This window comes from Hemiscyllium ocellatum, chromosome 31 (assembly GCF_020745735.1).
Source record: "Hemiscyllium ocellatum isolate sHemOce1 chromosome 31, sHemOce1.pat.X.cur, whole genome shotgun sequence".
Classification (NCBI taxonomy): domain Eukaryota; kingdom Metazoa; phylum Chordata; class Chondrichthyes; order Orectolobiformes; family Hemiscylliidae; genus Hemiscyllium; species Hemiscyllium ocellatum.
Window position 1 is genome coordinate 3,279,952 of NC_083431.1, and position 15,989 is coordinate 3,295,940.

The following is a 15,989-nucleotide window of genomic DNA, read 5'->3' on the forward strand; positions in this document are numbered from 1 at the left end:
TCTATTTGTCTACATTGTTAGCAGGCACGTTTCATTCTTGCATTCACATGTTAGCTAATACAAAAACAATTACATATTTCCTCCACATAGTTTTCATTCTTCATCCTGATGAAGGGCTTTTGCCCGAAACGTCGAATTTCCTGTTCCTTGGATGCTGCCTGACCTGCTGCGCTTTAACCAGCAACACATTTTCAGCTCCACAGTACCACCACAGATCCGCTCAGGGAACCTTTAGTGCTGAGTAGTTCCCTCCCTTGTCCGTTTTGACGACATTCATAATCTCTGTACAAAATTTCAGCTCCCCCAAGTCTCTAGACTGATTTGTACCTCGTCTACGCACACGACGTGTGATTTCCGACTGCGGCTGGAAACGTGGGGGGGTGGGGCTTTTGAATCTTTCTTCTCTAAGGGAGGGAACATCAGAGATAGGGAGGTACAGTTCCTATCATTCCATGCAGTCTCATCCTGGTACAGGGCTATCATACATTTCATGCCCTTCCTATCTCGCTTCCACCCGAGTGGAAAGGGAACCACCTGGGCCACTGGCCTACTGGAGGCACATGCATAGCAACTGCTCTTATTCAGACTTTTTACAGTATGCTTTACCCATTCAACCCAGGCTTTTGCATCCCCATATCCAGTTTCTATTTCAATGGTCTGTTTTAAGACCTTTACCTCTATAATTTTTACTACTATAAGGTCATCAGGAGGGGTGAAAGGTTGTACCTTATTATCCAGTAGTTCTACTGTTTTCCCTGTCCTACACTAATTCGAAAACAACAGCCTGAGGAAGCATTCCAGTTTGCTTTCATTTCTATCCCAAATGTTTCATTTAATTGTATCTCATAGTGCCGCCCCCCCCTCCCCCCCAGAATTGCTTCGTGCCATGTGGTTTTCTTCATCGTTAAGTATTTTGGGTTACACTTTTTATTGGGACGATCGAGAGAAGGTCGGAAGAGGGTCCGGTGTACTGTGATGAGACCATTATACCAAGTACCATCCCCAAGGTCATCCCCATAGGACTTAAGATGTATCTCTGAGCTGCGGTACTCTCTCTGACTATCCACATCCCCACAACTTACTAAGCTGCATGCATCAGCGTCTATTACTTGTGGATTACCAGACTCAGGAACCGTTAATAATACGTATGAAAATGATATTTGACAAAATCCCGATACATAACTCTAAACATCCCCAACATTCTAATAAAAATGTGCTGAAGCACAAAAAGACTTAATATACAATCCTACAGAAATAATCCCGTGCTCGCGTCGCCACTGTATAATCAGTTACTCAAAGACTCTTTAGCCTGAGTTTCAGCGGGTCTTGCGTTGATTCGGCTGTCCAGATGTCTTCCTCAACTGGAGATTCCACTGGCCCTTTGATCCGAGTGTAGTGAGTCCAGCCTTTCCCCGTCGTCCTTATTGCTGTTTCGGTAGTTAAAAGAGCCTGGTACGGCCCTTCCCAGTCCGGCTGTAATTTAGCCTCTGCCCATGATTTTACTAAGACTCAATCTCCCGGCTGGATGGGATGAACGGTGAATTCAAGGGGTGGAGTCTGTGCCAATAAACCCTGTCGCCTGAGGAAAGACAAAGAGGAGGACAAGCCCAGTATATACTTCTTTAAGAACAAGTCCTTAGTCTCGGGAATTGGCAACTCTCCTTTCGTTCCCAGATAAGGTAATCCAAATAAGATTTCGTAGGGGGATAATCCCAAATCTTTCATTGGGGCTGTTCGGACTCGCAAGAGAGCTATAGGTAAACATTTGGTCCAAGGGAGTCTGGTTTCTATTATCAATTTAGAGAGCTGTCGTTTGAGTGTTTGGTTCATTCTCTCAACCCTTCCTGATGATGGCGGGTGCCATGGAGTATGGAACTCCCAGGAAATTCCTAATGCTTTCATTACCCCCGTAACACTTTCGAGGTAAAATGAGTTCCTTGATCGGAATCTATAAGGTTCACTAACCCATAGCGGGGAATTATGTGCTCCAATATTGTTTTAGACACCCCACTCGCAGCGGCGGTAGCTAGGGGGCATGCTTCAACCCAACCAGATAGATGATCTACTGTGACCAACATATATTTTAGTCTTCCTACTCTGGGTAGTTCAGTATAATCTACTTGTATACTCTGGAAGGGTCTCAATCCTGGGTCTCTTCCTCCCAGGGTCTGTTTTCTCAAGACTTTCTTATTTACCTTTCTGCATATTATACATCCCTCACATATTTGTTGAGCAATTGTATATATTCCTTTACATCCATATTCCCTAAGAACTAAATCACACATTGCATGTACTCCCCAGTGGCTGCCTTGGTGTAGGACAGCCATAATCTCTCGCATCATCATTTTGTTTAAGATTTCCCTTCCATCAGGTAACACCCAATGCCCGTCTGCTGTTTTTGCAGCCCCTAAATCTTGCAATTCTTTTTCTTCTCTTTCAGTAAATGTATGAGCTTCCCGAGGACCTTGGACAGTAGGTATTAGGGAATGGATCACCATTTCTTGTGGGTTCAGGGCGGCTTCCCTAGCCACTTCATCGGCTAATCTATCCCCCCTAACTTCTGGTTCATTTCCTTTCTGATGACCATTTACATGCACCACTGCTATTTCTCAGGGGAGGAACAGGGACTCCAAGACCCGTTTAATCAACTCCTCAGGTGCTAATTCCTTCCCCCGGCTATTGATCAGTCCTCTTTCCTGCCATATTTTTCCGAAAGTGTGTGCAACACCAAATGTATATTTAGAGTCAGTGTATACTGTTCCCTCTTTATTTTCTAACACCCTAAGGGCTCTTTCCAATGCATAGAGTTCGCAGGTCTGAGCTGACCACCCATCTGGCAACCTTCCTGCCTCTACCACCTTTCGTCCCGTCTGACTGCATACCCATTATGTCTTTTCCCTTCAGTCACCCGGGATGATCCATCCATAAAAAGTTGGGCTCCTGCATGAAGTGGAACATCTCTCAGGTCCATGGGAACCTTAGTTTGGTATTCTATAATGTCAAGGCAGTCATGCTCTGGATTCTGAGGAGATTCTCCTTCCCCTTTCCAAAGAAAGGCAGCTGGATTTAAACAATTGTCCGTGACCAACACTAGATCATCATTTTCTACTAATATTGCCTCATATTTCAGAACCCGCGAGTCTGTCAACCATTACCCAGCTTTTTGGTTTAGGATCATTCTCACTTGGTGTGGGGTGCTTACTATTAGGGCTCCCCCAAATGTAAGCTTTCTGCTTCCCTCCACCAACAGTGCAGTGGCAGCCACAGCCTGCATACACTCAGGCCACCCCCGGGATACTGGATCCAATAGCTTCGAAAGATATGCTACTGACTGTTTCATTCCTCCCCACCGCTGGGTTAATACTCCCAAAGCCGCTCCCTTATCCACGGTAGCAAAGAGGTGGAAAGGTTTATCTAGAGAAAGTAAGGCGAACACAGGGGCATGGATCAGATCTCTTTTGAGTTCCTCAACTAGTTCTTTTTCCTCATCATCCCAGCTTAGACACTTTGGTTCCTCCTCTAATAGTTTGAGATATAATTTCTTGGTCTTTTGAGCATAAGAATCAATCCACAATCTGCAATATCCTGTTAGACCCAAACATTTACGTAATTCCCGTTTAGTCCTGGGCAGCGGCATCCCCATTATTCCCTCTATCCGTTCAGGGCTTATCTTTCACTTTCCCTCACTAACTAAATGTCCCAAGTATTTCACTTCTTGCTCCACATATTGTAATTTTTAGATACTTGCAGTCCCTGCTGACCCAGGAAATTCAATCATTTGTTAGTGGCTTCTACTACTCTTTCTCTTCTTTTTCCTGTTACTAAGAGGTCGTCTACATACTGCAACAGGGTAGTCCCCTTGGGGCTACTAAATTTCTCCAATATTTGCTCTAACATCTGTCCAAATAAATTCAGAGATTCCGTAAACCCCTGGTGGAGCACGGTCCACTGGTATTGCTGTTTCCGTCCTGTCTTGGGGTCTTCCCATTCAAAGGCGAACAAATTCCTACTTTCCTCCGCCAAGGGCCAAGCCCAAAAGGCATCCTTTAAATCTATCACACTAAACCATTTGTGGTCATGAGGGATCTTACTTAATAACGTATAGGGATTTGGCACCACTGGGTGTCTGATTTGTACTATTCGATTTAATGTTCTCAAATCCTCCACCAAACGATAAGTTCCATCAGATTTCCGCACTGGTCGGATTGGGGTATTATAAGGAGACATACATGGCTCCAACAGTCCATCTCTAATGTCCCTCAATTACTGGCTGCAGTCCTCGTTTACCTTCCATGGAAATGGGATATTGTCGTTCACAGACAACATATCCTTTCCTTTTTAAATGTATTTGTAGGGGAAGGATCTGTATTTTTCCATGATTCCTTTCTCTAGCCCATACAATAGGGTCTATCTCTCTCTCCACATCCTCTGTCAACATTGCCATTTGTACAACTAATTCTTTTTCCTGAATTCCAATCTCCAGTCCTAAGAGGATAATTAAATCTCTCCCTAGTAAGTTACTTCCTATGTCAGGGATATACAACAGTTCCCCTGTGACCCTATCCTGAGGACCTTCTATCATCATAGGTTCAAATACTGGAACAGTAAATCCCACCCCTTTTACCCCGGAAACAGTTATTGACCGTGTTGACATTTCTACTTTCTTTGGTTTAAAATTCAGCGATGACCGTGCTGCCCCCCCGTATCTACTAGGAAGACTACCTCTTCCCTACAGGGTCCCACCTTCAAGTTTATCAAGGGTTCCTGGTGGGTCCCCGAGGGCAGGAACCCCTGACACCCCTATTCATTATCAAAATTCATAAGCGGAATTGCCCTTTCTTCCCTTTGTAGATCAGGACACTCCCGCTTAAAATGCCCTATCTTTCCGCAATAATAGCATCCTGCCTGTGGAGACTTCCATCTCTGCCCCTGTCGCCCAAACCCTCTATCAAATGCTCCCCCTGGTCCTCTCCCTCTCCCTCTTCCTCTCTGTCCTACATGCTGCCACCCGCTGCTCCGGTTGCTCACTATTGGTTCCATTCTTTTCTAAACTACTTCATCAACCGCAGCTACCATCATTTTCACCTTCTGTTTTTGTCTCTCATCCTCTCCCTTTACAAACACTTCCTGTGCCTCTCTTAACAATTCATCTAATGGTTTTTTTGCTCCACCTTTCTATCTTCTGTATCTTTCTCTGTATGTCTGGCCATGCCTTTGTCACAAAATGTACTTTCAAAAGACCCTGTGCCACTGGGTCCTCAGGGTTCATTCCAGAGTATTTCCGCATTGAGTCTCTTAATCTTTGCAAGAAACTGAGGGAGTCTCATCTTTCTCCTGTCTAACTTCAAAGGCTTTAGTCAAATTCTGCGACTTCAGAACTGCCTCTCTTATTCCTTTTAGAATCAGGTCTTTCTTCTCTATGCTCTGGGTTTTGATTTTCCCACTGGGGGGTCTCTGAGGGGAAACTTCAACTCTCCCTGTCCAGCATCCCCATCTCCAATGGGAAGTTCCCTGTCCCATATTTTAATGGATGCTCCTCGTGTAAGTCCCCTTTCTTCCCCAGTAAATATTATATTCAAAATAGACATTAACTCAGTCCACGTATACAGACTGGGCCCCAAGAATTGATCAATTTGTTCAGACAACCCTACCGGATCCTCAACCAGGATCTTCATCTCCTTTTTAAATGTTCTGACCTCCCCACTGGTGAGGGGGGCACTTACAAACCCAATCTCTTTGTCCCCTATTGGTACCTCCCGAAGGGGATAACTCTTTACATTCTTCCCCTTTTGTTGTTTTTGCTTTTCTCTCTCAGGCTTTGGTTTAGATACTCCGGAGGCCTCCTCCACATCTACTTTATCTTCCCTTTCTTTTGTTGAGGATTGAGGGTCGGGAACAATAGCATCCCCATCCACCGCCCCTTCGTCCTCCTCTTGTGGGTCATCCGTTCCCTGTCCGTCTGTCTGTCGCTCCTCCTCCCCCATGTCCACCTAATCTGATTTTATGGTAAAGCAGGGGGCAAGCAGCCAAGAGGATCCCAGGGACTGGGTGGGGCAGAGGGGGAATCCCTTGTCTTTACTACCATCATTCCCAAGCTGCCCTTCCAACAGGACACATAGTCCGCCTCTTCTTGACTAAAAGGTTGTTTTTTATTCACATTCAAATCTAAATACTGACATACCCAATCCTCGTCCGAACCATACTTTGGCCAGAAGACAGCCGGGTGAAGGATTGATTCTTTGGTCCAATATTTAATACAACGATATTTAATCATTTTCTTTTTATCTTTTGCCATTGTACAAGTGTTACTTGTCCATTCCCACAATATCCTCCCCAACGGACTTTCAGGAGGAATGTTACCAGGGACCTTTTCTTCCTTTACTCCGTGACAGTTACTCTGCCTACCCCCCATTTCCCGGGGCCCTCGCCAGTCCCTCAGCGATTAAATACCCCTTTTCCCGGCCACCAAGGCAATACTTAACAGTCAGTTTTCTTACCTTGGTCTGTGCACAGAGTTGCCTGGCCCCTTGTTGCCGCATTTTCTATCGACCTCCTGTCACTGTCTGATTCAGATGTCTCTTTTTTGGGATTTGTACCAGTCACCCAAGGGAGCGGAACAAACCGGGACACGAGACCGCTCCTCAATTGGGAACGGGACGTGTCTTCCCAGTGTCCAGGGCCAGCCACTCCCCCCGGCGATGGAAGAACATCCCGGATGAACCCCCAATTGTGAGAAACAAAGCTCACTCACTTCAATAATTTCAGTCCGAGACAAGATCTGAAGCAATCAGTATGTTTATTAACGCTTGCAAGTGTGGTGCCTCGAATTGGCACACAGAGTTTAGCAAGTACATATGTTATATAGGATTCACTACTTCAAACCCGGTGCCCATTACTATTGTTTATCTCCTGCCTTATCCGGCCTTGTGCATAACAAAGTACAAGTTTTTTCTTGGCCATTTCACCACATTCCGCTGTGGCCCATTGTTAGGTATATCCTTCTTCATGATTATCTACTTCCTCCACATGTGTGATTTCCTCCCTTTCCCCAACCATATTGAGCCTTATGACGTTTTAATTGGGGTTTGTTTTTGTGTTTTTGCAAAAGTGAGAAACAGAAGCTTATAACTACTGCTTGTACAAGCATATCTGGCTTAAACTACATCCTCACAGCACCTTATCTATTTGTCTACATTGTTAGCAGGCACGTTTCATTCTTGCATTCACATGTTAGCTAATACAAAAACAATTATATATTTCCTCCACATAATTTTCATTCTTGTTGACTCAGCTCTTGAGTTGAAACAATTATACACTGATGTGAGTACATTTCCCTTGCATAAGTAATTATGATTGCAGAAGTAACAGTACTTTACCTATATCCCATATGGAGGAAACCCCCACAGACACTGGGAGAATGTGCAAACTCCACACAGACAGTTGCCCGAGTCAGGAATTGAACCCAGGGCTCTGGCATTGTGAGGCAGCAGTGCTAACCACTGTGCCAACCATTCTCCTGGTGTCTGAGTGGGTTTCCTCCAGGTGCTTCAGTTTCCTCCAACAATCCAAAGATGTGCAGGTGAATTGGCCATGGGAAATTGTCCATTGTGTTAGGTGAAAGTGAGGACTGCAGATGCTGGAGATCAGAGCTGAAAATGTGTTGCTGTAAAGGCGCAGCAGGTCAGGCAGCATCCAAGGGTGCATTAGTGTTAGGTTCATCCATGGTGTTAGGTGCATTAGTCAGGGTAAATATAGGATAGGGGAATGGTTCTGGGTGGGTTACTCTTCGGAAGGCTGGTGTGGACTTATTGGGCCAAAGGGCTTGTTTCCACACTGTAGGAAATCTAATCTTACCTGGTCTGGTCTGTGTGACTCTAGACCACAGTGATGGGATTGACTTTAACTGCCCCCTGAGCATTTAGAGATGCACAATTCATGTTGGGAAAGCCAGTGACATTCACATCCAATGAATGAATAAACATCCCATCTAATTCCCCACCTGAACATAACAGTACCCTCACAACTGTGGATGATATCTAACTGCTCTCTGAAATGGCCAAGCAAGCCACTCAGTTCAGCAAGTCAATAAATATGACCTTGCCAGTCTCCTCCCTATCATGGAAAAACATTTTAGAAACCAAAGCAGCCAAAAAATCAAGGATAAAATTCCACCAAACTCCCTCAAACCATTCAACACCCAAACATCCACTCCCTGTCTGACAGAGGGATAATGACAACTCCAAATTATAAATACAAAAAGCAGTGTGCAGGAGAAATTCAGTAGATCTGCCATCAGAAGTATCACTGGACTCAAAACATTACATTTTTTTTGTTTCAGATCTCCAGCATCCAAAGAACATAGAAAAGTACAGTACAGGCCCTTCAGCCCCCAATGTTGTGCTAGCCTTCTATTCTACTCTAAGATCAAACTAACCTACGTACCCTTCATTATGCTATCATTCAAGAGTCGCTTAAATGACCCAATGTCTCTGATTCTACCACCACTGCTGGCAGTACATTCCACACACCCATCAGTCTCTGTGTAAAGAACCTATTTCTGACATCTCCCTAAACCTTCCTCCAATCACCTTAAAATTATACCCCCTCATGATAAACATTTCCACCCTGGGAAGACATCTTTGGCTATCTACTCGATGCCTCTCGTCATCTTGTACACCTCTGTCAAGTCACCTCTCATCCTTCTTCACTTCAATGAGAAAAGCTCTAGTTCCCTCAACCTTTCTTCATTGGACATACCCTCCAGTCCAGGCAGCATCATGGGATATGGGCCAGGTGCTGGCAGGTGGGACTAGATTGGGCTGGAATATCGGCGTGGACGAGTTAGACTGAAGGGTCTGTTTCTGTGCTACGCATCTCTATGAATCTATGACCAGAACTGAACACAACATTCCAAGTGTGGTCTAATCAGGTCTTTATAGAGCTGCAGCATAACCTCGCGGCTCTTAAACTCAATACCCCTGCTAATGAAACACCATACGGCTTCTTAACAATCCTATCAACTTGGGTGGCAATTTTGAGGGATCTATGGATGTGGTCCCCAAGATTCCTCTGTTTCTCCACACTGCCAAGAATCCTGCCTTTAACCATGTATTCTGTATTCAAATTCAACCTTCCAAAGTGAATGACTTCACACTTTTCCTGGTTGAACTCCATCTGCCACCTATCAGCCCAGTTCTGCTCTTGTCAATGTCTCGTTGCAACCTACAACAGCCCTCCACACTATCCACCACTCCACCAACCTTCCTGTCATCAGCAAACTTACTAATCCACCCTCCACTTCCTCATCCAAGTCATTTATAAAAATCACAAAAGAACAGAGGTCCCAAAACTGATCCCTGATGAACACCACTGGTCACTGAGCTCCAGGCTGAATACTTTCCATCTACTACCACCCTCTGTCTTCTATGGGCCAGCCAATTCTGTATCCAGACAGACAGGCTTCCCTGTATCCCATGCTTCCTTACTTACTGAAAGAGACTACCATGGGGAACCTTATCAAATGCCTTGCTAAAATCCATGTACAACACATCCACTGCTCTATCTTCATCAACATGTTTTGTCACATCCTTAAAGAGTTCAATAAGGTTTGTGAGGCATGACCTGCCCCTGACAAATCCATGCTGACGATCTCTAATTAAACTATGGTTTTCCAAGTAATCATAAATCCTGTCTCTCAGAATCCTCTCCAATACTTTTCCCACCACTGACATGAGACTGACTAGTCTGTAATTCCCAGGATTATCCCTATTCCCTTTCTTGAACAAGGGAATAACATTTGCCACTCTCCAATCACAGTGAGGACGCAAAGATCATCATCAAAGTCACAGCAATCTCATCTCTTGATTCCTGTAGTAACCTTTGGTATATCCCATCTGGCCCAGGGTATTTATCTATCAGCACATCCTCCTTCTTAATATCAACCTGTTCAAGCATTTCAGACGGTGTCCTCAGACACATCACGGTCCCTCTTAGTAGTGAATACTGAAGCAAAGTATTCATTAAGGACCTCCCCTACTCCTCCGACTCCCGGTGCAAGTTCCCTCCTCTATCCCTGATTGGCCCTACCCTCACTCTGGCCATCCTCCTGTTCTTCACATTAGTGTAGAATGCCTTCAGGGTTTCTTAAATCCTACCCACCAAGGCTTTTTCATGCCCTCTTCCAGTTCTCTAAAGTCCATTCTTCAGTTCCTACCTGATTACCTTGTAACCCTCTAAAGCCTTGTCTGATCCTTGCCTCCTCAACCTTAAGTAAGCTTCCTTCTTCCTCTTGACTAGATGTTCCACATCCCTTGTCACCCAACGTTCTTTCACCCTACCATCCCTTCCTGGCTTCAGTGGGACAAGCCTGTCCGGCACTATCAGTAAGCACTTCCTAAACAACCTCCACATTTCTGTTGTGCATTTCCCCGAGAACATCTGTTCTCAGTTTATGCTCCCCAGTTCCTGACTAATAGCATTGTTATTCTCCCTCCCTGAATTAAATACTTTCCCATACCGTCTGCTCCTAGCCCTCTCCATGAGTATAGTATCCACAGTTCTTTGTCGTATCCAAATTGCAAATACTTGAATAATTACATTTTTGGTAAAGGAAAAGAAAGAAACAACTTGTTTACATGCATTTTTGGAAATAGTTTCATAAAGAGCCACATAAAAACCTTGGAAACAAACTTTTATGCTCAGGGCGGTACGGTGGCAAGCACTGCTGCCTCACAGCGTCAGAGACCCAGGTTCAATTCCTGCCTCAGGCGACTGTCAGTGTGGAGTTTGCACATTCTCCCCATGTCTGCATGGGTTTCCTCCCACAGTCTAAAAATGTGCAGCAAGGTGAATTGGCTATGCTAAATTGCCTGTAGTGTTAGGCGAAGGGGTAAATGTAGGGGAATGGGTCGGTGTGGACTTGTTGGGCTGAAGGGCCTGTTTCCACACTGTAAGTAATCTTAAAAAAAATAGGAGAATCAGCTTGGATAAATATGTGGCTTAAGGCCAGAAACAGAAAATGATTGTTTATCATTTTGGGCATGATTGACAGTGGGGTTCCTTTTTTTTGATATATTGGAATACAGAGTAAAATTTTGTAATTTACGATTACATTAAACTTGGAAGTGTGCCAGAGAGAGGATGATAGAAATCGATTGCAATAAAATATGGATATGTGATCAAGCGACAGATAAATTTAGAGGTGTGCTTTAATGCGATAATCTTCATCACACTGGAATCTGGGGTCCATGTGCAAAAATAGCAGGAAATATTGAGAGAAATTAGCAAAGTATGTGAAATCTTGGGCTAAACCACTAAAGACATTGAGTATAAAAAGTAGGTAGGTTAAGCTGATCCTTCATGGAGCTCTGTTAGGCCACAACTGGAAAATTGATCAATACACTTGAGGCAGGATGTGTGGGTTAAACAGAGAAATAGGCAGCATTCACTCTAATTTTCTTTTCGGCTGCATGGGTCTCTAAGGTCAATGTTATGATTAGTGTACTGACACTTCTCGCCATGCATCAAACCTTGGAGTGCCTGCACTTAAAGGGAGCCATTGGGAATGGGACTGACTAAATTACTCTACAGAGAATTGAGATGGCCTTGAAAAGCTGCATAACCTGCTTCTGTCCAGTGAGTGACAATAATGACACGTAACTCAGATAATCTAGAATACATCTATTTTTAGCTGTGGCATTCAAAAATATCTTGCTGATTGTTATTGTGCATCGGTTGGACACATTGATTGTTGACAGAGACTCCTCAATCTCTTCCATTCCTATACTTTGTAATTTTTGCACCATTGATGGATTCCCTGACTTGTCCTAATTTTCTTCCCACATGCAATACTTTATGCTTATTTGCAGTGTTTAATCTGACATTGTTTTGTTCACTCTTGTATTTAGTCTGGTTTATTTTATTACTTGCAGTTCAGTGCACTGCCCCAGGACTTCTCTTCCTATCTCTATTATTGACATTTTTCAATGAAAGAGTTGTGGATTAAACCAAATTAACTGGGACAATGTATGTTTAGGGAAATGTATAAAGTTGAGGTACCTGGAGACACTTGGTAAAGTAGGTGCATGAATCCAATGTGTAAATCTTTATTGAATCAGTATATATTTATGGTGAAAATAATGAAGTGATTAGATAGTAAAGGGTACATTATGAAATGAGATTCATTGCCATGTTGTGGTGAAAAAGAAACATTTTAGTGGTTCCTGTAGTGCATTAGTAGTGTCCCTATCTGTTATCAAGGAGGCCCAAGTTCAAGTCTTTCCTACTCCTATAAGACTTGTGTGTGTCATAACATCCTCAAACAAGTTAATTGGAAAGGTATTTTTGGACACCCTGGCAGCAGGAAACATGTTTCCGCAGATGAGGTGAGTGCTGAACCAGAGGTCACAGCTTAAAAATACGGGGTAGACCATTTAGGACAGAGATAAGGAGAAACTTCTTCACCCAGAGAGTGGTGGCTGTGTGGAATGCTCTACCCCAGAGGGCAATGGAGGCCCAGTCTCTGGATTCATTTAAGAAAGAGTTGGATAGAGCTCTCAAAGATAGTGGAATCAAGGGTTATAGAGATAAGGCAGGAAGCAGATACTGATTAGGAATGATCAGCCATGATAACATTGAATGGTGGTGCTGGCTCGAAGGGCTGAATGGCTTACTCCTGCACCTATTGTCTATTGTATTTTCTTAGTTTTCTAAAAGTACATCATTTTCACCGTGCACCGAAGTCCAGCTTGATTTATAAATGCCCCACATTCTCCACCCTACTCTCTACAGCAAAAGATCCACTGCAGTGCTAAATCCCCTGAGGCTTGAGTTAAATATTCATTATGCAACAGAGTGTACCAGTCACTGTGACATGGTACTTTAGGACATTGTGTCTTCCTGGGATTAGACACCACTGAAATAAAATAGGAGTATGTCATTTAGCCCTCCCTGAGACAGAAATATGATCAGACACACTGCCCTATTCTGTATTTCTACCACACTTTTTGATCTCTTTAGTTTGAAGAACTATTTCTAACTCCTTGAAAACATTCAATGCTTTGGCCTCAGCCACCTTCCGTGGCAGAGAACGTGACAGGCTCACTACTGTCTAGGTAAATAAATGTTTCCTCATCTTACAGTTAAATGGCCTACCCCATATCCATAGCTGATGAAAAACATAAAACATGCGCGGGAGAGAAGGCAGAGTGGATCCAGATAAGGGACTCAGTCAAGAGTCATGCAACAACTAAAGGCTACAACTGGTGGTGGTGACAATCTCCACGATGACACCTGTGTACAACTCAAAGGTTTTAGTGCTTTAAATTAATCAACAGTTGTCAACTATGTGTCGGTGGATATCATTTTCAGTTCAGAGTTAGAAAGTTGTGGGTCCAAGTCCCACTTAAAGGCATGATCCAGCCTGACATTTCAATGTGGAACTGAAGGAATGTTGCACTGTCAGAGGTAATACTTTTCAGTTGAGACATTGAATCAAGGTCCTCCTCATGTTCTTGGGTGCCTTAGAAAATATTAATCTCTTAAGCAATGTTGCTGTTTGCGGGAAACAACAAATGCTGGAGATCACAGTGGATCAGACAGCATCCATGGAGAGACAGTAAGCTAACTTTCCCAGTCCAGATGACTCATGCTCAGAGCTGAAGTGAATTGTGGAGGGGACAGCACTTATGCTATAGTTTTTGGGAGGAGAGCGCACATAATGAAGAGTGTGGGGGATGGGTGTAGGGTGCTGCTGGAGAAAAGGTGTTGATAGATCAGATTAAGTGATCAGAATGTGAGAATACCAGAACAATAGTGTCTCTAACTGGCTGAGTGGAAAGTACACAGTCCCACTGGGGTGGGTGGAGGAGTGATTCCTCTGAAGCCCTCCACCACATTGACAATTTCCAGTTCCCTGCCCCTAACTGTCTCCTGTTCAACATGGATGTCCAATCCCTCTACACCTCCATTCCCCACCAGAATGGTCTGAGTGTTCTCGGCTTTGCCCTCGACCAGAGACCTGAACAATCCCCATCCACCCCCCCCAAACCCCCAAAAGAGGACGGTCTGTCCTTTCCAGTCAGGCAGTTAGACACATGATTGTTCTGCCATTCTCACATTCTAATAATTTAATCCAAACTATAAAACCCTTTTCTCCAGTAGCACCCTACACCCTCTATCTCCCATGTTCCCCTCTCTCAAAAAAACTATACCAGTCCCTTCCACACTTCACTTCAGCTCTGAAGAAGTCATTGAGACGTTAGCTTGCTCACTCTCCCCCCACCCCCACCCCCCACGAATGCCGACTGATCTGGTGTGATCTCCGGCCTTTGTTGTTTTCAGTACAGATTCCAACATCTGCAGTAATGAGCTCCTACATTGCTGTTTGCAGGATCTTTGCTGTCTTGTGTTTCCCTGCATTACAATAGAATCTACACTTCAAAAAAGCAAGTCTCTCTTGCAATTTGAAGGAAACCTACATTGAAAACTGAGGCTGGCTATGCTGTGATCAGGTGAGGCCGCAATTTAATCAATGTATAGTTAGTTGACAAAACAACCAGGGTTTATCGAAATTGGTAGATCACAGGAGGAAGGGAGAGTGTCTGTTAAAGATAAGGAGTGTGATAGAGGGACATCTTGGTTTTGATAGATTTTAAAGTAGTTTGAGTTAAATAGGCCATGTCCTTCTTCAGCAAGTTTTAAAATAGAGGGCTCAGGTGGCACCGTGTCTGAGAAATTAGAAAATATCTCTGTTCAGAAACCAATTAAGTCAAAGTTCCTTTGGTGGCTGCACTACTTGAAATGTTGATTTGGTGGATTGACGGTAATATGGATGACACTGTTCTGAGAATAGAGAACTCTTCAGGGAACCTTTTCAAAGGGGAAAGAAAAGAATCAATTTCCAGAAATTAATACCTTGCTCTGTAAGCCATAAAATTGAACTATGATGACAGTCATTTCTTTTCAAGTAATAAGAGATGCAGCATAATCCATGGGCTAGGTGGCAATTGTTAATTTTCAGCTGTTAAAAGCATCTAAAGTGGCTGGAAGCACTGTGTTCACAACCAGAAGATGTCCCAATGTTCCATAAATGGAAGTTCTGTCATCAGCCTCTCAAACATGTCAACATTTCTGCATCACTCTTCAGAAAATTCTGTATGACCCATGGTGTCCTTCTTCCAGGCAGTAGGGATGTAGACACTATGCAGTAGACTCATTATGGTTGTTACAGAAGCATCGGTTGATCAGTGCTAGGTCTGGATAGGACTGTTTTAAGATGCTGTTACTTTCCAGTGCGGGACACCAGTTTAGAAGTGGCACACATTCTGAAGACTCCTCCACTTCCTGCTCTCCCAGGAGACTCCACTGGGGCAAACCTGCTATAATGTAAAATCCAGGAAATTCCTACTTCACAGTGATTCCAGGTGCCCTCAAATTTGAAACTCTAATCTCTGTCTCACATTGTCGGAGACCCTCCCTGTACATGTGATCCCACAGGAAGTGTCCAGAAATTTTAAATGGCGCAGGAATTGCTGCCTTGCCATGATTGTAACTATATTCTCTCTTTTAGAATCTAGTTAAAAGATTCATTTCAATTAGTATTTGTTTACATTTGGACAGGTTCCTTGTGACTACTGTAGTGAATTCTGTACCTGTAATAGTCCACATTAACAAAAGATTCCTATACTAATGCTGACAATAACTCAATGGAGCTGAATCACTTCTACTGACACAATTACTAGTTCTAACCAGTCACCTAGCTAAATCTGTAACTATTGCAAACAAACTACTTGTTTACCTGCTAACTAATGCTGGAAAGTGAAGTCCTAAATGCAAAACTGAACAAAACCTCAAGAAAGAGAGAAATTCTTAAATGAACGGCATTTGAGCCAATACTGTCCACAGCAGATACTGTATGACCAGTTCCTTCAGTGATTGATCTCATGGATGTTGTTGTGCAGTTTTGTTTGACACTGAAAATGTTCTTCCAG